This window comes from Acinonyx jubatus, chromosome X (genome assembly GCF_027475565.1).
Source record: "Acinonyx jubatus isolate Ajub_Pintada_27869175 chromosome X, VMU_Ajub_asm_v1.0, whole genome shotgun sequence".
Lineage (NCBI taxonomy): Eukaryota > Metazoa > Chordata > Mammalia > Carnivora > Felidae > Acinonyx > Acinonyx jubatus.
In genome coordinates, this window is record NC_069389.1 from 116,259,902 (window position 1) to 116,286,703 (window position 26,802).

The window sequence follows — 26,802 nt, forward strand, 5'->3', positions numbered from 1 at the left end:
GGCTCGAACTCATGAACTACGAGATCGTGACCTGAGCCAAAATCAAGAGTCGGATGCTTATCCTACTGAGCCATCCAGGTTCCCCGACCATGAGAATTCTTATCGACAGGCAGCAGGATTATTGGTCATTTTAATTTGTCTTGAAGCTTCTGCATTTTCAAAATATTCTACAAAAATCTCATTATGTTTGTAATTTATATTCATGGTTAAAAATGAAATTCCACTTTTATGATCAGATTCTGCAGTCCTGGAATACCCTACTTTTAAAAAGTGTTAGAAATATAAGGCAAACAAAGCACCGTAAGGACTCTGTGTAACTAGTCACTGAGATAGTATATAATTATTTAGCCACCGAATGTCCAAGGTCGATTGTTTAAATTTGCTAGCATTTAGGGGCACCTGGGTGGCTCCGTAGGTTAAGCGTCCGACTTTGGCTCAGGTCACGATCTCATGGTTCGTGAGTCTGAGCCCCGCATAGGGCTCTGTGCTGTCAGTGCAGACCCTGCGTCAGATCCTCTGTCTCCCTCTCTCTCCGCCCCTCCTGAGCTCGTGCTCTGTCTCTCTCAAAAATAAACATTGAAAAATAAATCCGTAAATTTGCTAGCGTTTAAAACTTGTTTGGCTCCTGGTTTACTGCCAGCACCACTACTCCTTACATCCCCTCCTTATATACTAATATGTTACAGTTACGAATAAATGCAATTTAATTACACAGGCATGTACTAAAATATTAAATGAAATGGGTAACCTTCAGAGGCAGCTAATGTCCACTGAGCAATTTCAATTTGCCCAGTAGACAGTAAGTACTGAATAAATGTTAGCTTCCGCTTGTGTTGTTCCATCATTTACTTCAAACTCTAGGCACAACTGTAGTCAGTATCCCATTAGCCAAACAGGAACCATTCTAAGTTTTTCAGACAGGAAGGCATTTATTGCAGTAAATTAGTTCTTTTCCAAGCCGTTGCAAGGGATAAGACTGCCACTTAGTAACAAGAACTTCATTTACCCTCCTATGGGGAACAACTAAAACAAAAACCAAAACAGACGAAGTATATCGAGTATCGGTGTGCAGGCCATTGGCCGTTGGCTAACGAAGGCCAGCGATGTCCGTGAGACGGGATAAAAACAAGGTGTGCCCCAGGAGGACCCCACTTACCACCTGGATTGACTTTCCGGGTCGCGGTGCCAGAACAGGAAACCCGGGAAGACCCCGGTGGCTCCCCCGAGGCGAAGAGGCAGAGCTGGGAATCCAGGCTGATCAGGGTGGCTGGAGTTCAGGGGGCAGAGCACCAGAGGGGAAGGAGTTGAGACGGGTAGAGAAGGGGAGAAGGAGAGAGACAGAATGAGAGAAAGCCAGGGATCTACAGCTGCCCCCCTGCAGTCCTCGGCAGACCACTCCTTGGCCCTCGTGAGCAAATGTGGGTGAAGGAACTACCCTAGGCGAGGAAGGAACGACCCCAGGGGTTTCGGGGGAACAATGCTCAGGGCTCCAACAGGGCTGAGAATAGCGTACACGGTGTTCTGTGATAACACGAGGTAGTGCACGCAGGGGGGTTTGCAGCCGGGGTTGGGGAAAACTACCCTAGACCGAATATTACTCTGGTCCCATCGGACAAAGCTTAAAAGCGACACCTGAAAGCATTGAAGTGTTTCCTAGGCGCTTACGAAACAAGCCAACCCCGTGTGTCTTTACCTTTAAAATCTTTGTCATAGCATTGTGTATTTAGAATTTCCTGTTTGTTTGTTTGTTTGTTTATAATAATATTTATTGATTTTTGAGAGAGAGAGAGATAGAGTGCACGTGGGGGAGACCCAGAAGCCGAAGCAGTCTCCAGGCCCTGAGCTGTCCGCACAGAGCCCGACGCGGGGCTCGAACTCACGGACCGCGAGATCATGACCTGAGCCGAAGTCGGACGCTTCACCCACTGAGCCACCCAGGCGCCCCTGGAATCTCCTGTTTAAATGTGGGATGTGTGTATTACATATATGACCTGCAAGATTGTAGACTGGAAGTGTTTTGGAAGTCATCCCAAACAATTCCAAACCATTAGGAAGTTTCTATTTAAAGGAGCAGTGGTAACTGCCAGCTTGCATTGAGGCCAGCAGTGTAACAGGGCCTTCTCCAAATTAAGTCCGTTGCAGAAGACAATGATTTTTTTTAAAGGATAAGTACTAAAAATGAGCTGTCTGGAATATTACATAAACTTTTTTTTGCATTTTTACTGTGGTAAAAATAAAGTAAAACTCCCCCCCCCCCAACCATTTTCATTCACACTGCACTTATTGCCATTATCCATTTCCAGAACCTTTTCATCATTCCAAACAGAAACTCTGTACACATCAGGCAGTAACTCCCCATTCCTCCCTCCCCAAGCCCTGGGTAATTTCTATTCTACCGTCTGTATTTGTGAATTTGCCTGGTCTAGGTACCTCATATAAGGGGAATCATACAATTTTTGTCATTTTGTGCCTGGCTGATTTCACTTGGCATGACGTTTTCCAGGTTTGTCCATGCTGTAGCAGGTGTCAAAAGTTCCTTCCTTCTCAGGCCGAATACTCTGCCATTGCACGTATATGCCATATTTCGTTTAGCCGTTCATCCGTTGACGGGCCCTATGTTGTTTTCACCTTTTAGCTATCGTGAATGATGTTGCTGTGAATGCTGGTGTGCAAGTATTTGAGCATATAATTTTTCTGAGTATATAATTAGAAGAGGAGTTGCTGGGCCATATGGTCATTCTATGCTTATTTTTTTGAGGAACGACCAAGCTGTTTTCCACAGCGACCGCACCATTTTGCTTCCCATCAGCAGTTCTTATTTTTTCACACTAGCCAGCCTAGTGTGTGTGGAGTGGTACCTCACGATTTGGACTTGCGTGTTTCTCTGACGACTAATGACATTGAGCATCTTTTCATGTATCTATTGGCTGTTTGTACATCTTCTTTGGGGAAATATGTAAAAAAAAAAATCCTTTGGCCATTTTTGAATTCAGCTTAGTTTTTGTTTAGTTGTAGAATAAACCTATACTTTTAAAACCTAAATCACAACAATGTTTAGAATTTTATCCAAAGGATACAAAAATACTGATTTGAAGCACTATCGACAATAGCCAGATTATGGAAAGAGCCCAAATGCCCATCGACTGATGAATGGATAAAGAAGATGTGGTATATGGAACACTACTTGGTGATGGAAGAGAATGAAATCGCACCATTTGCAAAAATGAGGATGGAACTAGAGGGTATTGTGCTAAGTGAAATCGGTCAGTCAGAGAAAAACAAATATCACATGACTTCACTCACGTGTGCAATTTGAGAAACACAACAGATGCACATAGGGGAAGGGAAGGAAAAAAAAAGACAAAAACTAAGAGGGAGGCAAACCATGAGAGACTCTTACATACAGAGGACAAACTGAGGGTCGCTGGAGGGGAGGCGGGTGGGGGGATGGGCTAAATGGGCGATGGGCATCAAGGAGGGCGCTTGTGGGGATGGGCACTGGGTGTCGTATGTAAGTGATGAATCACTGGGTTCTACTCCAGAAGCCAAGAGTACACTGTATGTTACCTAACTTGAATTTCAATTAAAAGAATACAATTTGAACTAACAAAAGACTTTATTGAGGAAGAGTGTTTCGTCACTGTAGTTATTTAGAAATGCCCGGGGTGTGGGGATAGTTAGAAGACCGACCTTTACTTGGTTTTACAGTTGTATTAAAACTCTGCAAAGATCTTCCTTATCACCTGTCCTGGGAGTGGAATTCTCCCACCACCCCACCCCCAGTTTCTTAGCAAGGAAGGAACCTAATCAGTATTGGATTAGGTTCCCTCCAACCATTATTTCAGTCCTTGGGGGCGCCGACGGTGGCTTTCCGTAAGGTGAGCATTTTGTGACTTCTGAGCACCTTTAGCTTACAGCATACGGTGGTGGGGTACAGAGAGCCCCACGATACGGTAGGTGGCCAGGAAGTGATTGCTTTGCCTTTTGGGGGGAAAGTATCATAGTCACAGTCACCTTCCGCATGTCAAACCCTCCTCCCATCTGGGTTGTGGTAACCTAGACCCTAATGTTGCTCCTCACCCCCAAACAAATGTAGTAACCTCACATCCTTTGATTCCTTGTCCCGGAGATAAAGGGTTAAGCAGGGGTCTTTATCTTCAGTGCTCAGTTCTAACCTGGTCCTTATCCCTAATGTCTGGCCAACTGTGGACGTGACGGTCTGGTCCCCCACTATCCAGGGACCCCACATCCCTCCCTTCTCACACGGAGAATTCACAGAGACACACAAAATACCATCTTTTCACAACTTGATTTTTATTTTAATCATAGCCATCAGTTTACCCTGCTCGTAGAAGACTCAGCCTCTGTGTGGTTGGCCATTTCCCAGAAACCAGGCCTCTGGAGACTCAACAGATGTTTCTAAGGTCTTGGCCTTTTTTATTCAGCTACTGGTTGCACAAGTTATGTGAAGTGGTGGGCTTCTCCAGGGTCTCTTGTTCTGGGACCTTTGGTCTTATCTCTTATTTTGATTCCTTCTCTTACTTTGATGCCATTTCTATCCATCCTATGGTAACAGATGAATATTGTTGGCTTTATGCTCTTTTAAGCTTTTTTGAATGAGTGGTAGATGTTTGAGATTACTTTTCTCAGGTTCCCTTGAAAGGGCCTTTTGATCTTGCCTGGAAGGGCAAGAGAGTCAGCCCAGGGCACTACTTTGGAGAAAGAGGATAGGACTAACTGGGAGGCGGGACATCATGCAGAAGGATGTGGACCGATCAGGGGTCTTGTGCCAGGCAAGGAGAGGGTAAAGGATTTGGGAGACAAAGTCAATAGGGGAAGAAGAAGAGCTTGCTTCAAGTCATGTCACCTTGATATCATCTCTGGACCTCGGTTGATAGAGGGTCTTTCTCGTCTTCCTCCCTTTGGTCTTTGGAGTTTACTGTACTATAATTATTCTAAGATTCTAAGGTTTCCTGGTTGCCTTAGCCATGAAGATACCAAGAACTGGCCTAACTCAGAGCCTCTGACCTCCCTATGTTTACCCTCCCCAGGACAACGAAGAGCCACATTCTTCAGTTTGATTGATCAGCTAAGCACTACCCAAGCCAATGGTGGCTTGGGGGCCTCAGGCATCACAGGGAACCACTTTGGACATCAACATAGAGTGGTGGATGCTGGGGAGGCCATGATATGGCTTTGAAATCACAAAGTACCACTCTTCACACCTCTGTGGGGGTGATTCTGGGGAAGCTAAGGTTCTCTGGTTGGACAAAAGGGGCTTTCTTTAAGTCTTGAAAGAGCATTCTCACACTGACCTGATAACTTTCCTCATAACTCCACATTCAATTCTGGAGGCTCACAGGGCAAAGAGAGGGTATTTTCTCCAAGTCCTTCCCCATGGCCACCCCATTCCATGATTCATTCTGTTCTCTCTCACCCTTCACCATTACCTACCATTTTGTATATCTTACCTAAAATCTCCCCAGGCGAATGTGGCCATTTTTAAGTCTTTTTTTGTCTTGAGAGAGAGAGAGAGATGGCATGAGCAGGGGAGGGGCAGTGGGAGAGGGAGAGTCCTAAGCAGGCCCCATACCCAGCACAAACCTGAATGGGGCTCAATCCCAAGACTGTGAGATCATGACCTGAGCCAAAAGCAAGAGCCGGACACTCAACCTAGTGAGTCACCCACGTGCCCCAGTTTTAGGTCTTGACGGAGATGTGGATCATTCTACTCCTCTCCTATTAGAACAGATACAATTAAAACGACAATTACAAGGGTTGGTGAAGAGGCAGAGCAACTGGAAATTTCTTCCAAAGTTGAACAACTTTTGGTCCTTATGGTCTAGCCATTGCACTCTTTTTTAAACATGTTTGATCTTATTTATTTGTTACTCTTAGAAAATCTCATTTTTGACTCAACTCAGATGTAGAGGTAGAAGTTCTCAGAGAGGACAGCGTCCGTCTCTTGGGAACTTATTCCTGGCATTCTTCTTTGGCCTCCTTCATTCTCTGAGCCAAAAGTCTAGCACATTCTGCAGCCTCTCCCTATTTTTCTTAGTACGCCGTTTCTTCAGAGTGACATGTGAAAGTTTGTGTTGGAGGATATGTGGAGTAACAGGACGCCGAATCTTGGGCACTTTGGTTCTAGGTTTCTTCCCTTTGCTTAGGGGCTTTCTCACAACATACTGGTGGACATCATCTTCTTTACAGAGATTGAAAGGTGTGCATATTCTGCTAGGCTTTTTGGGCCCCAGGCGATGAGGCACAGGGGCATTGGTGCGTCCAGGAATATCCTTCTCCCCATTGTTTTCACAATGACCAAGTTGACAACACTGAGATTGGCATCCACAGTGCAACCCCAAACAGATTTGCACTTTCTTTCTCCAGTCCTCCTTGGCCTAGGGCAGGAATGCCCCTTACTCGGAAGCATGTGGACACGGCCATGGGTCAAGGCACTCTGTTTCATGGGAAGCCTTGTTTGTCATTGCCACCACGAATTCAGACCACATAACTCTTCCACTCTTCACCCAGAACATCAACAGCAACTTCTGTGGCCATATGCTTCTCAAAAACGGTATGAAGTTGTGTTCATTGTCCACTTCAATGAGTTTCTGGCAGCCGATAGCTGGGAAAGAGATGTTCAACTTCATCCTGAGGCAGCCTACTGCCTTTGAGGTGCCACAGAAAAGAGCCAGTCATTGCATTCTTTAATTCTTTATTCAAGGACAACGAAAATATGTCTATACAAAGCTTTGCAGGAATGTTCATAGTAGCTTTGGTTATTTGTAATAACCCAAATGGGAAACAAAGCAAGTGCAACTGTCCATCAATGGTGTGTGGGTGAACAAGGTACAGCCATATAATGGAATGCTATTCAGTAAGACAAAGTAATGAAACCTGATGCCTGCAGCAACATTGATGAATCTCAAAAAACATTATGATGAGTGAAAGAAGCCAGACCAAAAAAAAAAAAAAAAAAGAGTACATACTGTAAAGGTTCCATTTATGCAAAACTTAAAAATGTAAACTAATCTATAATGACAGAAAGCGGATCATTAGCTGCCTGGGGCTGGGGACAAAGAAGAGGGTTAATCATATCCATCATAGCTCAATAGATGTGGTAAAGCATCAGCAAGCAAGCAAGCAAGCAAATAACAAAGCACTGGAAGGAGTAAAGAAGATGCACGTCAAGCAGAAGCTTCCAGAGACGCTGCCGCCCAGGGTCAGGGATCTGTAGCAAGTTCACTGCCAACCTCACAGATCCTTTTCAGCCTCCAAGCAGATTAAGTGGCTGAGGGATGCAGAAGTGCAACAAAAAGCATGCATTTGGGGATCCAAGAATCTGCTTGCCATTTACGCAAGAAGAAGCAAATGTATTTGTGATTCTCATTTGCCTCTGAAACCTCATGCCAGTGGGTCTTAGCATGGAATCTAAGACTCTGTGGACCTCAGTCCAGCAAGGGAGTCCCGAGTTTGCATCTTCTGCGACAGAGGGCAAGATACAGAGCAGGGAGGTGAAAGAGTACTGAATGCCAAAAGAGAGTTAGCAGGCCCGGCGTAGGATTGGGAGGCCTGATGCAACTGACACGGTTCTAGATCAGAAGCAACCTTTGGAAGAGCTGCTTAGGCAAAGCAAGGGAACACGTGGAGCATTTCTTCTGCACCTGCTGTTGAACTTTGGATAGCCAAAGTCAGCTGCTCATAGCTGACTGTGTAATTCACCACACAAGCTGGGACGCTTTTTTAAAAAGCGAAATTGGGGTATTAATGATCACACCTGAAAAACAAGAGTAAACTAGGATCGTGCTGGAAAAACAGGGACAAACAGTCCAGCGATATAAGTGAGAAGAGCCCTCTGGATCAATTAGTTTGTTATGTCGGATTCAGCATTCTCCAAGTCACAGTTTGACAGATGGCCACGAAACGTCTCTGGGGTTCTCTAATTGCAATGAGGCTTGGGAAAAAGTCGTTTCACCTGGATTATCGTGTTGAGTTCATGACGAGGCCTAAGAGGCTGCTGCTTTGAGAACACGTGAGCCTCCAAAGTAAGAGTATGACTGATGCGAAGTTGCCTGATACCTTTGAGGCACCAGATTACGGAATGAACCAGAGAAGGGAAATGAATATTGAGGTTTTATGGGGGGAAATGAAGAGATCGTCTTCAGGCAACGGATGAAACTTAGACTTATTTAAGCACTCTGCTTACGCCACCTCAGTCCATTCTCGTAACAGCGCTATGACACGGGTGGCGTTAACCGAATTTTGTTAAGTGACAGCTAGTGGTGAGTCAGGAATTGCGCGTAATTCTCTGGGACTCCAAGCTTAGTGTTCATTCCACTAAGGCCATGCAGTCCCTAGTATCATCATTCACCACTGATTTCTTTCCTCGCCCATAGTATTGAGACAAACCTGAGTCTGAACATATTGGAAGATTCATGAAACTGAATCTGTAACTGGATCTGGAATGTTTTAAATGTTCTTTTACAAAAATTATAACGCAAGTAGACACTGGAACCTCATGGTCTACAGTGTTTTGGGTTGTGCTTTTCAAGCTCTAATGTGCTTACGAATCACTTGATAAAATTCAGATTCAGATTCAGTAGGCCTGAGGCAAAGCTTGAGATTTTGCCTTTCTAACAAGCTCCCAAGTAATACCGATGCTTCTGGTCTGTGGGCCGGTCTCGCGTAGGAGACTGCAGGATATGAATTTGATCCGGGTCATTCGTGAACTCCACTTTAAGAAGGTTTAATCCTGCCAGGGACAAGATAACTCCTTTGCGACTCTGTTTTGTGTTGTCTCTAATAGGGACCCGTTGGCATTAAAGCAAACCACCAGCATACCTGAGTTTTTATTTTTTATTTTTGTGTTTTTAAATGTGTCTGCAACGTAGGGGGTTATCATTCTTGGGTTGTATTAGTTGTAGGCGGGGGTACCGATATATGGTGTCAAATGCATTACTCCTCATCAGATGCGCTTTTTCACTTCTCGCCCGGAAGCGTATCTTCTCCTGTTTTCTCTCCTCTACTGTCCGGCATGAATGACAGGGCCGACCATTATGCTCCCTGAATTGCCAAAGTCAATAAAAATATTAAAGAATATCTGTTTGGGGCGCCTGGGTGGCTCAGTCGGTTGAGCATCCGACCTCACCTCAGTTCAGGATCTCACCACTCGTGAGTTTGAGCCCCACGTCGCGCCCTGTGCTCACAGCTCAGAGCCTGGATCCTGCTTCCAGTTCTGTGTCTCCCTCTCTCTGCCCCTCCCCCACTCACGCTCTGTCTCTTTCTCTCAAAAATAAATAAAGTTAAAAATTTAAAAAAAAATATCTGTTTGCCTTTGTAGAAAATCCGCACATTCAGAACACCAGTTATCCAAGACAGATCGGCATTGGCTCTATTTAGTAGAAAGGATGGCCGAATCACTTCTTGGGTAACTCTGGCTTCAGGCCTCTTCCAAATCATTAAACATACTTGCACAAGTTAAGGAGAGTCTCTGAGGAAGATAACCAAGAAAAGGATAGCAAACTTAAATTAGGAGTATAAACACATGATATTTTGGAGAGCGTAAAAAACAAACAAAAAAAACCCTGAAAGATCTGGAAAAATGAGTTCTGTTTAGAGAGAAAAGGGACAGAATGAATATAAAATTGCGGAAAACCTCCTCCTTCTCTTCCAATGATAAAAAAGAGCAATATCACCAAAACTGAACCTCAGGTCAAGCAGTAGCAAGAGGAGATGATCTGACTTCCCACCATCCCAACGATACCACCTTCTTGTTTCTTTGTTTCTACCCTACCACCGATGACTTCATTACTTTGAAAGGATCTTTGAAAAACCTTGAGTCATTCTGGAAGTCTTTCCAATTGTGGTCTGAACAACCAATATTAGGAATTACTTTTTTTCATCTTTAACCTCTTGGAAACAAAGAACATTTTGGGAAATTGACATTGCTTGTGTCATTTATGTAATACTCATTCCCTTATAAATATCATTCTACTTCAAAGCCAGCACTCAGAAAGACAGCTACCCTCGTCTGCGATGACTTTCCCACAGTTCCAATAAATGTCATTGATGCTTTCATAAAGAAAACATCCCCCCCCCATTCTCTTGGATGTTAAAATATTTACTCACCAATAACACGAACACGTGTGTTTCACTTGGAGAAGATGTGGTTCCTCAAAGGCTTTTCAGAAATCAACAGTGTGCAGATTGATCCACGAGATCATAGGAAAATCCTGTTACTTTGAAATTTCAAAGTGTTTTCATCTATATTTCTGATGGATCTTCAATTGTCAGGGACTCTTCAATGGCCCCCGTTTAGCCATGCATGGTAAAGGACCTGTAAATAGCTGCAAGGGTGACCATAACAGAGAATGTAAAGGAGGTCTTTTATTAAGTCGATCTTCAAGGTCTGTTTGTTCAAATTTTACAACATCACTTTGGGTTTTGGTAACCCACCCCTGTATGTAGGTTGGAAAAAAAAATTAACAATATCGGCCCACTAAATCTTTCCAAATCCTCAGGGAAACAGTTTCAACAGAGAAGGGCCTTCTGAGTTCTTCCTCCCCCTCTCCTACTATTCACTTTTCAGCTACTTTTCTAAAGGCGTCTTTGAGATCACATATCCTTTTGGTCAGCGCTAGAAGAAGAGGGCTTTCTGCCGGCGACGCCGGCTCCTTCTTAGCAACAGATGACACACACGCACCCGGAATAGCTACAAGCTCTGTGCTTTCTGTGTGTCTCTTGTATGATCAGTGACAATTTGCTTAGTTTCCCCTCACCTGCTTCCTAGCCAGCGATTACCCAGAGACAGAAGCTTTGTGTAACCCGGACTTACAGCTATTAGAATAGGATGTAATTGTACCCACTGTAATTGGCTCCGGTGGCAGAGCCCCATTAACCTGGCGCGGCTGATCTTAAAGCAGCCTGTGATCTAGCTCATTAAATTTTATCTTCGGTAACAAGGAAAGTTATGACCTTTGCTGTTCCTGTCTTCAGGTATTTTTGCAGACATGTCGCCGAGGAGATCGAACCATGTGCTGGCATCGAAAGGCAGAGGCAAGCCGACCTGGTATACCCCGAGTGACAAAAAATTGAGTTCCAAGTGCGATGCAGATAGAAGACGCCACCCATGCTTAAAGAGGGTCCCGAGACGTGTGCTGCAAGGAAAGCATTTTGCGGGGAGAGGTGCCCTCATGCCCAGGCACCCTTCCTCTCCAGCAACATGGACGGTGCCTGGCAGCCGAGCTCTGTGTCCTCGTGGAGGGCACGGGAGATTTCTCGGCACACATGTGTTGCCACAGTATAATGACCGGACGAACAAAGCCAGAGAGTTTATCTGTCTCCTCGGTGTGGCCTAGTGTGCCCCTTTGACAGTTGTCTGAGAGCCATGGTGGAACTGGACCATGCTCCTACCTCAGGTCGGGTCTGAATCTGCCAGCAAAACACGAGCAAGGTGCTTATCCATTCTGGTCCCACTTCACCCACCGATAAAGTAAGAATAAGGGCTTAGGTAGCATCTCAGCTCATTTCAAAGTAAAGATTTCAAAACAGCCCAATACACATTGTGTTTTATTTCTGGAACTATCCGAACAATTAAATCGCACCACATCAGTCGTCCCTTTCATTCAGAGACAGGACTCGTAATGGCCACCTCAGGTCTGATAATGGTAACCCAAGAAAATTTTGTGAATGGAGAAGAAAAAAAAAAAAGCGCTTTTGTAGGCTTACGGCTTTAGCATGTGTTAGAACATCAGAAAGTTCTTCACCTGAAAATTTAATTTTATGTTTGATGGTTAGTTTTCTGTGTCCACTTGGCTGAGCTATAGTACCTAGTTATTCAATCAAACACTAAGCTAGATGTTGCTGTGAAGGCATTTTATAGATGTGGTTAATATCTCCAATCAATTGACTTGAACTAAAGTGAATTACCCTCGATAGTGTGTGTGGGAGGGGGGGGCTCATGCAATCAGTTAAGGCTCTAGGAGTAAAACCGGGCTTCCCATGAAGAAGAAATTCTGCCTGTGGATGACGGTTTCAGCCCCTGCCCTATATATTTCTGACTTGCCTTGCCAGATGCGACAGTTGCATAAGCCAGTTTTTTGATTGCTACATAGATATTGAGATGAAAAGTATTTCCCACTATTGGAATTTGAATTGTGTCCCCAAAATGATATGTCCTAATTTCCGATCCCCAACACTGTGATCGTGAAGTGATTCAGAAATAGGGTCTTTGCTGACGTCATCAAATTAACATGACGTCCTATTGAATTACGGTGGGCCTTAAATTCAATCACCAGCGCCCCTATGAGGAGAGGGAGAGCTGAAGACACAGAAGGGACACAGAGAAGAAAGCCAAGGAATATCAAGGATTGTCAGCAACCGCCAGAAGCCAGAAGAGCCGAGGAAGGATTCTTCCCTACAGCTGTTAGGGGGAGCACAGCCCCGTGGACGCCTTGAATTCGAACTTCTAGCCTCTGGAAGGGTGAAAAGAATACATTTTTGCTCTTTTAAGCCATTTATTTTGTGGTAACGTTTACAACAACCCTAGGAAACTAGCACACCTATTTAACTGCCGTTCTGTTTGTTTGGTAGAGTTCTGACTAATTTAGTGTTCTTTTGGTGAAAATTCATCTTTCTAAGTGAAATTGCAGGACTTTCTTTCTCAGGCTATCGGCATAACTACTTTTGCGCAAATGGAATCACTTCTAAGAAATGTTTGCAGGAAAAAGAACTCCTGGTCGAATAAATGCAGGTAACACTTGCATTGTAACTTTGGCTTCCTTATTACAGGTCTGTTCAGAGCCTTTAGTATGGTAATATATGTCAAATGTCTCCAAGAGGGATCCATAGAATGTAGCATTTTCCAAAATTATATAAGCTTGGAAATTCAGGTATACATATTCAGATGTCCCAGAGGTAATCATGCTTCCTGAAAAACGCTTTAGGAAATGCTGGATCAGAACCAAATTAATTTTTTTTTTGTGCCATTACCTTTTTCTTAGGATCCGATCTATTGATCAATATAGAGATAAACGCAGAGCTAAAAGTAAGGAAAAGTTAACATACAGAACAGCAGAGCCAAGGACGTAACATATGGTAGTTCTTGAAACTTAATGAAATCATTGAGAAACTGACAAAACCCATTGCCATCTATGTTAATTGGGACGGGCTAGAATGGTAAAGCCTATGTTGTGGTAATAAACTTGAATACAAGTCCATCACTTACAGTCTTAGAGGTTGGAGGGAGAAGGCACATGGCAAAGGTACGGACTCCTAACTGCCTTGGTCCATGTCCCATTGGTTTCATTTTGATGGCCAGAACTCAACACATGACGCTAACTCATTTTAGAGTCACATCTTCCATTTGAGTGGGAAGTTGGAGGCAGACTACACAGGCACACATATAAAAGAGTGGTACATTTGGTGGCAGGAAAACAAAGCATTTCTTCTCTGTTTGCTTTTATTCCCACCTTCGCTTTTGAACTATAGCCTGCACCAGCATAGCATGCATCCACTTGGGATTGGAAAAGGGGGGCTTTGTGTCTGGTTTTGTTTTTAGTTTTTTACGATGGGCTTTGTTGATAATGCTGTATTTTAGGGGTCCCATTCAGGGATGTCAGCTGACAGTTAAATGGAAATTTAAAACTGTTGTCAGTCCAAACAGAAGTTAAATAAAATGAACAGTGGGCACAACGCATGATTTCCTTAATTTCTTCTCACGTTTTTAAAGCAACTTTGCTATTTAGCAAAAGTAGTATAAACCCATCTATCTCGAAGACAGGTTTCGATTTATATATAATCCCTTTTCTATACTTATCTCAAGTCAGCAATTTAAGCATCTATCCATTTTTTTTCAATAAAATAAATAATTTAACAAACGATCTAGTCTTTTTCCCGTAAAATAAAATATTTAACAAAAAGCACTGACATTCCCAAAGCAGCAATTACTGCCAATTTAGGAATTCAATCTTTGGAATTAGCGATGAATGAAAGATACAATTAAAGCAAGGCATTCCTAGGCACAAATTAAGTACCCTCTCCACCTAAACTTCAGTTGGAAAACCTCTCAGTTTTCCTTAGAGACTTGGCTATAAATCCCCTGTGGCCGGTGTGCTGGGCTATACTGCTACAGTGTTATTTGTAGAACTACAAAAGTTTCAGGGTGGGGTGGCATTGGGTGGAAAGAACGAGAGGGTGGGCATGTAATCCCAATCCCCTTTGTGCCAACAACCACATGAGTTCTTCTTTTTATCTTTTTTTTTTTTTTTTTTTTTTTTTTTTTGAGATAGAGCCCAAGGGAGGAAGGAACAGAGACAGAGGGAGAGAGAATCCCAAGCAGGCTCTGCATTGTCAGCACAGAGCCTGATGTGGGGCTCGAACTCACGAGCCATGAGATCATGACCTGAGCTGAAGTCTGACACTTAACTGACAGAGCCACCCAGGCGCCCCTTCTTGTGACCCTTAAAGAAAAAAAAATGTTTTATGTGTATTTATTTTTGAGGGGGGGGAGGGGCAGAGAGAGAGGGAGACACAGAATCTGAAGCAGGCTCCAGGCCCTGAGCTGTCAGCACAGAGTCTGACGTGGGGCTCGAACCCATGAACCATGAGATCATGACCTGAGCCGAAGTCGGATGCTCAACCGAGCCCCCCAGGCGCCCGTATCTTTTTCATGTGTTACAATCCTGGGTAAGAATCCAATGGGAAATCGGGTACTCCTGCTTTAAAAGCTACAAGCCGCTCACTCCTGCCTTTCCACCAGAGTGATGATCTGGACACCGTTTGTCTCTGCAGGCCGCACCTTCCTCTTTCTCGCCCGGAGCTTCTTACGCCCCGTCGAGCCTTCTCAGCTTGAACCTTGAACCCTTGCGTCCTGTCTCCTTCATGCCCGGCTGAGAGGGAATACAAAGAAAGGCAGTGCACTACCTTTCCCCGTGAAACGCCCTTGCAACCGTGACTGTCCTTTTGTAATCAGTGTTTCCCTGACAACTTGAGTGCCTCAACAAATGGAGAGAGAGGGAACTAATATTTACAAAGTGTCTACTGTGTGATATTAGCTAGTATTTATTCTCCCCCAGCTAGGCGCTTCCTGTCCGTCCTCTCACTCACATGGACCACCTTATTCCCCGTTCCAAGAGGGGTGCTGAAGGAGTTGTGCCTTTTTCCTTGCTCCCGGGGATGTCAAAAGTAACTGTCGCTAACTAAATTAATTCAACAACGTTCCAAGGTATTTCCCTCATATAGATTCCCTGTGGCCCGTGTAGAAACAGCCTTAATAAGGGATGTGGTAACGGGGCTGAAGTCATGTCTCCCCGAACATAGCTAAACCAATTACAAAAATATCCTGCCATCCAGAACTTCATCGGCCACGTCAAAAATGTGGTTTATAATTATTTGTTTAGAATGGTCTGTTAGGAAGCAGACAGCATTTCTCCTGATATAACAATTTTCCTCTCTGAAAGAACGTTTACTTTGAATTAATTTTAAATATTATGCATTCACGCTCACGCCTTTGGCCTGGCATTCTTTTCATGACCGGGAAAATGTGCGTGTTGTAGGAAGAAAAAGGCAAGATAGTAAAAAGGTGTTTTTTAAACACGGTTTTCAGAGAAATTTCTGTTTTTCTTTCTTAGAAACACAATTTCTATGATGCATAATAATGCCACCAATGATTTTAGCTCAGACATTTCAAGGACATACCCTGAAAATACAAATAAAAAAAGATCGCCTTACTTGTAAAATCCATGAAGAGCCAATGTAAACCGTGGGTATATTGTGGTATGTTTTTCTGCGTGGAGAGCTGAATAATCAATTCAAAACTGATCACGTACCCAGACCGGCTAATGCCTGTGTCTTATCTGGTATGAACATCCGGCACTCCAGCTGATGTGCACAGGGTGTCTTTTTTGAAAACTTTAATTCCGGTGTAGTTAACACATAGTGTGATCTTAGTTTCAGGTGCGTACGATGCATCTTGCAACGTGGTTGACGACTATTTGCTGAAGGCCTATCATGTGCACGTGCTGAGTTAGGGCCCGGAGTACAACGGAGTGCAAAACCAGACAAGTTCCTTGCTCCGTGGTGCTTATTATCCAGTACAAGAGATGGAAATCAAGCCGATCGTCACAGGGATACGAGTTGAATTTCACACCGAGAAGCTTCGATGAAGAAGATACACATGATATAAGCAAAATCTATAAAAATTGGTAGCGCTTGGGTGGCTCGTGCTCTCTCTCTCTCTCTCTCTCTCATAAATAAATAAATAAATAAATAAATAAATTGGTAGCTACGTGGACCTAGGAATTCTGTCAGGGCTTCCGCGGGGCAGTGACTTTGGAGATGAAATCCGAGGGATGAGAAGCACCAACAAGAGACGGGGAAAAGCGGGAATAATATTCCAGGAGAAAAGAGCAACATGTCAAAGGTTCTGAATCAGGCAGGAGGCAAAGAAAGGCAGTCCGGCCGCGGGGAGCTGAACGAAGGACAGAAGGGGATAAGACGCGATTGAAGGGTTCGGCGGGGACTGGACCGTGTAGGACTCGACAGGCTCTGGTCGGGATTTCAGCTCCTGTCCTAAAGGCGATGGAATCTACTGAAAGGTTTAGTGCTGAGCAGAGGGGGCAGCGGAGGGCAAGGTATAGCAGATGGGTTTTTCCCCTATGTAGTTCCCTTTACTGATGCTATTGTCTTCGTTTTCTGATTGACGTTTCAGACGTACGACATAGTGATTGCACAAGCGTCTACATTCTGCGGTGCTCGCCCCATGCGTAGCCACCCTCTGTGTCTTATTCCACACCTGGAAGCCCGCATCTCGCCCTCCTCTTCCCCCCCAGTTTGCTCATCTCCCTGCCCCCTTCCTTCTGGCAATGGTCCATTTGTTCTCCGAATTTAGTGGTCTACTTCTGCTTTTTGTGTTTGCTTATTCATTTGTTTTGTTTTGAACTGATTTCTCTGGCCTCCATGGTTTCCCATCAGAATCCATCCATTCTGATTGGATGGAGCCGTGTGTGGATGCGGGGAGGCTGCTTAGGGTAAACTTGCACTAGTCCGGCCGAAAGCTGAGGGAGGCACGGAACAAGTTCAAATGCTTTGCGGGCCACCTCATCCTTCTGTGCAAAAGCAGGAAACTCTAAATGTATGTCGACTTGTTCTCCATCCTTCCACTCCACCCTATGGGGGCCCACTTTACACCTTCTCCTGCCTGTTGTGTATACTGGAGACAGAGCCTTGCTCCCTTGCTGTCTTCTGGATGGGTTTTAGCCCACTGGACATCGGAGGATGGGGAGAGAGAAGGCTAAGGGTGGTATTTCTCCCCTACCCCTTCCCAGCCTCTCCATATGGCATTCTCAGCTCCCCAAACCTTTAGAGGTGCCAGTAATGTGAAATAAAACACTTCATCCTTGCTTTCCAGAAGCAATATGATTACGTATGCAAGTATATGATCAAAATAAATCTCCACCTAGATTATTAAGTGAGTCGTGCTATTAATATAAAGCAAGAAAGTAGCAAAAGAAGAATTCGTTTGGGTTAGTAAATCATGTAAACCCGGGTGTCAGTCTACCTCCATTCAAATCCCAGTTTACTCATTTAAAAAAATTTTTTTAATGTTTACTTATTTTCGAGAGAGAGAGAGAGAGAGAGTGTGAATGCGGGAGGGGCAGAGAGAGCGGGACACAGGATCTGAAGCAGGGTCTGTGCTGACAGCAGAGAGCCCAACGTGGGGCTCGAGCTCACAAACCATGAGATCATGACATGAGCTAAAGTTAGACGCTTGATTGACTGAGCCACCCGGGCGCCCCTGGCTTAGCCGTTTCTTAGCTGCGTGCCGTTGTGCAAGTTACTCTGTCTAGAAGCACCCTTACCTCCCTTCACTTTTCTAGCCCCAGCGATGGTAACAGTTTCCGGCTGTCGGTTAGTCTCCGGGACCTCAACATCCATTGCCAGTCCCCTTCATCCTGCCTCACATCTCTAGAAAGTCTCCTCATGAAAGTGGTTTCCCTTGCACCACCTTAGGGGAAGGTTACTCCCTGCTGGAACCATGATTCTACAAAATGCAATGGAAATAATCATTTTAGAAAGACAGAGAAGTAACTGTACTAAGATGGGATTAGGTTGAAACATAGCCCTGTACGACGCATCCCAGAGACAGAATACTGGGCCGCCTAGGTTTCGTATGACTCTCCGGATGCCTGGGATCATCTGGAGAGTGTGTGTGTGGGTTAGTCCTGCACACATTTTAGCCGTATAAACGGAACGAGTTCATTTGATCAATTATAGCCTCTGGTTGACACATCCCCAGGCTGCTGAGTGGGAATGAGTCTTTTTCTTCAGTTTATGCAGGGTGACGGTGGGTTAATGAAAAAGTAGCTTTGGATATATGCGGTGGTATAACATTAGAAACATGATGACCCCAGGTCAGTCTTCGAGACAAAAAAGCAATAAATGGGACAATTGTATGGGTCTAATGGGAAACTCATGTGAATGATCTCAGAGTTCAATTTCTATGTGCATGCCGCTCACATTGCTCAGTCCCCTCATAAATGAGGACATTTCTTTTCTAGCTCAATGTATGTGTATTCTCTTGGTGCACACATTCCCAAACACCAGACTAATTCCTTCCAAGACCTCACTAATTATCCAGAGCAAGACATAAACTGCTGATGAGAAAATGAACTGCTTTAATAATATATGCCCCATCTCTGGCAGTTCCTTCTGCTTGTCAATAGCTCTACTATATCTCAACAGTAAACTGAGAACGCTAGACCGAAGCACAGACTCCACAGCAGTGTTCTTGCATTCCATCATAAAGCGGTAACGAAGGCAGAATATAACATTTGCAGAGGACCTCAGGCTCCGTTTCCCCACCAGTTGCCTGTTATCTTTTCAAGAGACTTGATTGCATGCAAAGAAAGCTTCCTAGGGTCTTCAGGTTCAGCACTCAGTACTCAAGGACAACGCAACAGTGACAATGTCCTTGACAACTGCACTCCTCAGGAAAAGCCTGGGCTTCACACAAATCAAAGAGGCATTGCTGCGAGCCATTATTCTTCCATGTGACAAAAAAAAGTATTCAATTTTATGGAAGGAAATGAAAAAGCCAACTATTAAGATGAGCCTTCTAATAGGATCTATAAGTGCTATCCAATATACATGGACATTTGCTGACGCCTCTCCCTCCTCTTTAGAGAAAAGTTACCTCTTTCGGGAGATGTGATCATTTGGACTCACACTATGGAAGCTTGGATATGCCAAGTGGAGGCGGTGCTTTGTTTTTTTATCTCTTTGTGGTCACAGTGCTAGCCCTTTACCTCCCCGTACAAAGTCATCTTCTAAGAGCAGAGGTTCCTAGGATTATCTGTTACCCCAAAAGAAGATTTACATCTAATTAAAACCAGAAGACTAACACATTCTGGGCCTGTGAGTGGAGGGGTATGAGCATAATGCAAATGGGGCCATTTAGTTCTGTCAGCTCTTTACCCACAACCTGAAACCATTATGCGCATACCCCTCCACTCACATGTTATCATGTTGGTCAGAACTACAACTAAGTGGATTTAACACACCCTCGCTTACTGCAAACACCCTAATAAGAGGCTGTCGGTCCTGATATTTTTAAAGTAACATGAAACTATTTGGACCAAAGGGAGAAAAATTATAATTTGGGGGGGTGTCCATTGAACTCCTTAGGTTGCATCTCGAGTAGGAGACAGTGTGAAGCGTGCTACGTCAGTGAGGGAAAAAGGAATCTTAGACTCATTAATGCCTACTCTTGGAAGAAACACACTGCTGTGGGGCCAGACCCCAGAGGCAGTGAGTTGAGGATTAGCATAGCTGGGAGTCTAATACACAGTTGGTAAAAAAGATATGATGAAGGGCGAAATAAATGAATTAATAAGCACAGATATTTACAAACTCTTTTGTTAGCCACTGTTCAAACACATAGAAAAAAAGAAATTAGTACAGAGAAGATTTGAACAGCCAATATGACATAATTGATATTTACTGAATAGTAGTATGTCCCCAAACTGCAATATACATTCTAGGCCATAAAATAAATTGCAACATATTTAGAAGGTTTTATATCACCCCAAATATATTCTCTGACCAAAATGAAATTGAATTAGAAACCATCAATAATAAGACATTTAAGAAATGCCTAACACAAAAATAGACATATAGATCAATGGAACAGAATAGAAAGCCCAGAAATAAATGCACAATGATACGCCCCATTAATCTTTGACAAAAGAGGCAGGAATAGGCAATGGGAAAAAGACGTCTCTTCAACAAAAGGTGTTGGGGAAACTGGACCGCTTTCTTACACCATACACAAAAATAAACTCAAAATGGATTAAGGACCTCAGTGTGAGACCTGAAACCATAAAAATCCTAGAAGAGAGCACAGGCAGTAATTTCTCTGACATTGGCCGTAACAACATCTTTCTAGATACGTCTCCTGAGGTGAGGGAAACAAAAGCAAAAATAAACTATTGAGACTTCATCAAAATGAAAACTTCTGCACAGTGAAGGAAACAACCGACAAAACTAAAAGGTAAGCTGAGGAAAGGGAGAAGATATTTGCAAATGACATATCTGATAAAGGCTTAGTATCCAAAATACATAAGGAACAGATACAACTCAACACCAAAAAGCCCAATAATCCAATTTAAGAATGGGCAGAAGACACGAACAGACATTTGTCCGAAGAAGACACCCAGATGGCCAACAGACACATGAAAAGATGCTCACCATCACTCATCATCAGGGAAATGCCAATCAAAGGTACAATGAGGTATCACCTGACACCCTATCAGAACGGCTAAAATCAAAACTCAAGAAACAACAAGTGTTGCTGAGGCTGTGAAGAAAAAGGAAACCTCTGGCACCGTTGGTGGGAACGCAAACTGGGGCAGCCGCTGTGGAAAACGGTATGCAGTTTCCTAAAAAATTAAAAACAGAACTACCTTACGATCCAAGAATCACGCTCCTGAATATCTACCCCAAAAATACAAAAACACCAATTCAAAGGGATGCATGCACCCCAACGTTCACGGCAGCATTATCAACAATAGCCAAATTATGGAAAGGGCCAAATGTCCATTGATTTTGAGTGAATAAAGAAGATACAGTATGTGTACACACACACACACACACACACACACACACCAGAATATTACTTAGCCATAAAAAGGATGAAATCTTACCATTTGCAACAACATGAATGGATCTAGAGCATATAATGCTAAGTGAAATAAGTCAGAAAGAGACAAATGCTATATGATTTCACTCATATGTGGAGTTTAAGAAACAAAACAAACAAAAAAAGAGACAAACCGATGGTTATGAGCGGGGAGGTGGGTGAGGGGATGGGTGAAATGGGTGATGGGGACTAAGGGGTGCTCTTGTGGCGATGAGCACAGGGTGATATATGGAAGTGTTGAATCTCTATATTGTACACCTAAAACGAATATAACAGTGTATGTTAATTACACTGGAATTAAACATTTTTTAACGCCCGAACATTTGGCGATTCAACAACATAGTTCTGAGTAACACATAGATCAAAGAAGAAATCACAAGGAAAATTATGAACTACTTGGACTCAAACAATAATAAAATCGTAACATATGAGACTTTAAGAATGAGCTAAAGCAATGATTAAAGGAAAAAATATAGCTATAAATGCATATATTAAAGATGAAGAAAAGTTTCAGTTTTAGTGATCTAAGTTTCCACCATGAAGAGCTACAAAAAGAAGAAAAAATTGATCCTAAAGTAAGTGGAAGGAAGGAAATTATGAAGAGTGAAAAATCAATAAAATACGGGTGCCTGGGTGGCTCAGTCAGTTAAACCTCCGACTTCGGCTCAGGTCATGATCTCAAAGTTCATGAGTTTGAGCCCCGCATCGGGCTCTGTGCTGATGGCTCAGAGCCTGGAGCCTGTTTCACATTCTGTGTGTGTGTTTCTCTCTCTGCCCCTCCCCGCTTGTGCTCTCTCTCTCTGTCTCAAAAATAAATAAGCATTACAATTTTTTTTAAAAAGAAAAGAAAGAAAAATCAATAAAATAGAAAATACACAAAAAATAGACGAAGTCAAAAAAGTAAAAAAATTGATCTTTGGAGAGGCTGATTAAAAAATTGTAAAAAGACTGATTAAAAATTGATAAACACCTAGCAAGATTGATCCAGAATTAAAGAGGGAAAATAACACTGATGTCAAAATGAAAATAAGGAAATATTATAAACAATTTCATGCCACTAAATTAAATAACTTAAATGGACAGCATTCCCTTGGGAATACAACTTACCAAAGTCTGACACAGAAGACATAAAAATATCCATAACACTATACCTGTTTAAAAAAATATCTGATGGTACTTCCGACCAAGATGGAAGAACAGATTGGGGTGCCTGGGTGGCTCACTCGGTTAAACGTCTGACTGCAGCTCAGGTCACGATCGCATGGTTCGTGAGTTCAAGTCCCACATCAGGCTCTGGGCCGCGGAGCCTGCTTCGGATTCTGTGTCTCCCTCTCTCTCTGCCCCTCCCCTGTTCTCTCTTTCTCTCTCTCTCTCTCTCAGAAAATGAATAAAACACTAAACAATTTTTTTTAAAAAGATGAAATAACAGAGACTGGGTTTACCTGGCCATTTCAGGCAACAAACGAAAGCCAAAAAATATATGGGACAATGGTTTTCAAGATGATAATCAATGGCAGACCGTGATCTCTGAGACACAGGAAACAAATGGAGTGAGTCATAGGATTGCCCCAGCTTCCCGCCTTGAGAAAATGTCCAGGCCACGGTGCAGGGGGGAGATACACAGGCACAACCTGGAGGAACGTCCGAGTTGAGGAGCAAGATACCTACAGTCCAGAGGACAGAGTCCTGGAGAGGACAGGGCGCCACAGAAGGGGAAAGCTGGGCAGCTGCACGGCATTCAGCAAGCACTGAGCAGCAACTGCACGTAAAGAACTGCCCAAGGGCATCTTGCAAGGCTTAACGGTGCTAGTGCTCACTGCTCAGGACCAGGAGAGCTCAGTTCCCGCCAGCCAGTCTGGCAGAGTCTTAATCCACGGGGCATTTGGTAAGAGCTCAGAAAGGACTTGGCTCCGTAGCGAGGAAACAGCGCTGCTCAGGTCCTGCTTACAAAATAGAAAAAGGAAGATGGATCGAACTAGCTCCGAAAAACAAATATTTCGGGGATATTCACCTTGCGAGAAGGTAAAGTTCCCAATGCCTAGCATCCAGTTACAGGTGACCAGACACGAAAAGAGGCAGGAAACCGTGACTTAGAATAGCGAGAATAATCGGTCATTCAAAGCCAACGCATAACTGACCCTGATGTAAGACACAGCAGACAAGGACACTAAACCAGTCATAACTATATTCTATATGTTCTCAAAGTTAAGTAGATACAGCAAATATAAAGAAAAACTAAAATGGCAGATATGAAAGATAGAAATGAATAGAGTGAGGGGCGCCTGGGTGGCTCAGTTGGTTAAGTGTTCAAGTTCAGCTCAGGTCACGATCTAACCGTTTGTGAGTCCGAGCCCCGCGTCGGGCACCGTGCCGACGGCTGGGATCCTGGAGCCTGCTTCGGATTCCGTGTCTCCCTTTCTCTCTGCCCCTCCCCTGCTCATGCTCAGTCTCTCTCAAAATAAATAAACATTAAATTTAAAAAAAAAAAATGAATAGAGTGAACAGGTCAAATATCCAGTTATAAAGGGGCACCTGGCTGGCTCAGTCAGTAGAGCGTCCGACTCTTGATCGCCGGGTCATGAGTTCAAGCCCCACATTGGCACGGAGCCTAGTTCAAACAAACAAATACATTTCCATTTATAAGATGAGGAAGCCACGGGGATGTAATGTACAGCATGGTGGCTATAGTTACCAATATTGTCTTGCATATTTGAAAACAGCTAGGAGAGTGGAGCTTGAAACTTCTCATCGTGAGAAAAAAATTGTGACCATGTATGGTGATGGATGTTTACTGGACACATTGTGGTGATCATTTCACAGTATATACAAATACTGGATCGTTACATTGTACACCTGAAGCTGATGTTACACCAATGGTACCTCACTTTTTAAAAAGTTTTAACTGTATCCTCTATGTTCTAGAAGTTAAGTAAATACGTGAGAAACAAAGAAAAATGATAATGTCAGAGATGAAAAATACACCAGGTGGAAATAAAGGCAGGTTGACATTGTAGGGGCAAACAATGGTGAACTGAGGCTAAGCTATCCAGGAAGAATGGTTTTGAAGAGATTTCTTGAGGTATCTTTGTAAGATATGGAACCCGATACCTGAAAGTCGTCAAAAAATATTTAGAGTGTTTGGGTCTAAAAGGATGGGATGAATCTTACGATAGGTCTTGGCTTTAGTAGGGAAATGAGGTGCTAGGTGGGGACGCTGAGGGAGGAGCACAGTCCCATGCATTGGGTCAACAAGGAAGGGGTTCCACGAAAGTAAATTCTGTATAGCAAGAGGATACGTAGGACCCCCGAGATGCAGGAGCAGATCCAGCTGTGAAACCCAGGGAAAATTAAGGGTGACAGTAATTTCATTATCTGTTAAATTTTATTTCATAAGTAGAGCCTTGAGGAACCCCAAATTTATTTCAGTACCAGGAAGAATGTTTTAAAAATGAATGCTGATAAAGATGGGGAAAAGAGAGAGTGGAGGAAATTGTTCTATGAGGTACAAATGTTGTACTGTCCACATTCACCTGAGGTATGCCTCTTGCCTGATTACAAGTCGTAGGCCCACTTGAGGGATATAGAAAAATTCCTAGGGGTGACCACACGAACTCCACAAACAACCGTTTAGTATCCGAAGATACTAAATCCAAAGATAAATCAGACGTGGCCCCAGTACCCAAGGAATTTATGAATCAAACTGTGACATTATTATCTGTTATCAATCCCCATGTGGTTATTGTTATCACATGCATTCATTCTTTTGAGTACATCTTACCCAGTTTCCACAGCATTGAATGGATGTTTTCAAATTTCTTTACCGCAGTGAATGAAATCATTTTCTGGCTTGGCATGTGTTTTCTGACATGACATAAGAAACTCTGTTTAAATCCAAGGAACATGTCAGTGCATTGGCGTATAGGCCTTATGTTATCTATGAGACAGAATTGCTAGTTTACAAAGTTTAAAAATATCTCCATTAGCTTTCTAAAGGATGGAATCTGATATCTCACGATTGGCACACGAATAGTCTTCAGCACGAGAAAACAGACCGGCGTGGTAACCAGATGAACAAGAAGAGGCACTCGGTGAAAAGCCCCTGGAATAGCACAGGCATCATCCACCATCCATACTGAGACATGCAGAATGGATTCAGCCCATGTGCCTGAGATTTTAATCCAGCAGAGGACTGTTACAACTAGCGGATTTTTTTTTTTTTTTTAGTTCGCATCTCCACGTAAAAGCCTTTTTTGGAACTTGAGACCAAGTTTGAATGTATGAAAATTCCCAACGCCTTTTTCTAACGGTGGCCAGTAATCTGAAATAAAACACTTTGTCCGTCCCCTTTCCTGAAACGGTACGTTTATGCATGCAAGCACGTGATTAGAATAAATCTCTCCGTAGGGGGCGCCTGGGCGGCTCAGTAGGTTGGGTGTCCCACTCTTGATTTCAGCTCAGGTCAGGTCATGATCCCAGGGTCGTGGGATCGAGCCCTGCGTTGGGCTCCCCTCTGAGTATGGGGCCTGCATGGGATTCCCTCTCTCTCTCTCTCTCCAAAATAAAAGAAAAAAATGATTAAAGAAATCTCTACCTAGATTTTTGAGTGAGTCAGGCTATTAATATAAAGCAAGAAAACAGCAAGAGAACTATTGCAGGTTAGTAAATCATGTGAACTTGGGTGCCAGTCTACATCCATTCAAATCCCAGTTGACTCATTTCTTAGCTATGACTTCGCGCAAGTTACTTTGTCTCGATTTCCTCATTTGTAAAACAGAAAACGAATGGTCTCTATCTTAGAACATGCTCAGGAGGATTAAATTCCATAATTCATGTAAGCATTTAGTACAGTGCCTGGCACACAGTATGAATGCAATAAATGGTAGTCGTTGCTGTTCTTATTCCCTCCAGGAGATATCCCACCGTAAGCAAATAATTACTCAGGTTATATGAGTCTTCACGGCCCTCACAGCTCTTCTGGCCCATGATTGTTCACATAGAGGCTCAACTCGGAAAGGCAGGCCCATTTTAATTCTGTAATTCAACCTTCCCTGGTGTTATTACAATGGCAGCGATGGCATTTTATACTTCTGGAACAGCAATTCGTGGCAGCCCCTGTCTTCTTGATCGATTCCAGGTGCTGGTTGGAGCATATGCTGCTGTGGATGTTAAAACAGCAAACCAGTAAGGTCTATTTTGATACAAAGGTGAGGGAGCAAGGTGCCTTTTGATTTAACGATATCATAACTTTTCTTCATTTCTCTTGTTCCTTTAATGTGTGCGCAGTTTCCTGTAGATATCACGGAGTAGGGAAGCAATTGTATAAAGAGCTCTAAAACAAATCACCAAATATTTACAAAATATCTACTAGACTAGGTGCCCTGGAGAATGCATAGATGTCTGAGGCATCCCTTAGGGAGCTAATGATCTGGTTGGAGAGAGATAAGCAATCTCAGGATTTATAGAAATGTAAGTAAGTAACAATTAAATATTGCAATTAGAGTGTCAGCAGCGAGATAAATATTTCTGGCACGCGGGGAACCTGGGATTGGCTCTTAAAAGAACTATGTGGCTAGAGGAGGAGAATGAACCTTCAAGTACAGAGATAT

General features: G+C 43.4%; 1 pseudogene; it reads right to left on the reverse strand.

Moving 5' to 3' along the window:
- Positions 1-5,904: 5,904 nt before the first annotated feature.
- LOC113597811 (40S ribosomal protein S6-like) lies at positions 5,905-6,650 on the reverse strand (annotated as a pseudogene).
- Between the last annotated feature and the right edge of the window lie 20,152 nt (positions 6,651-26,802).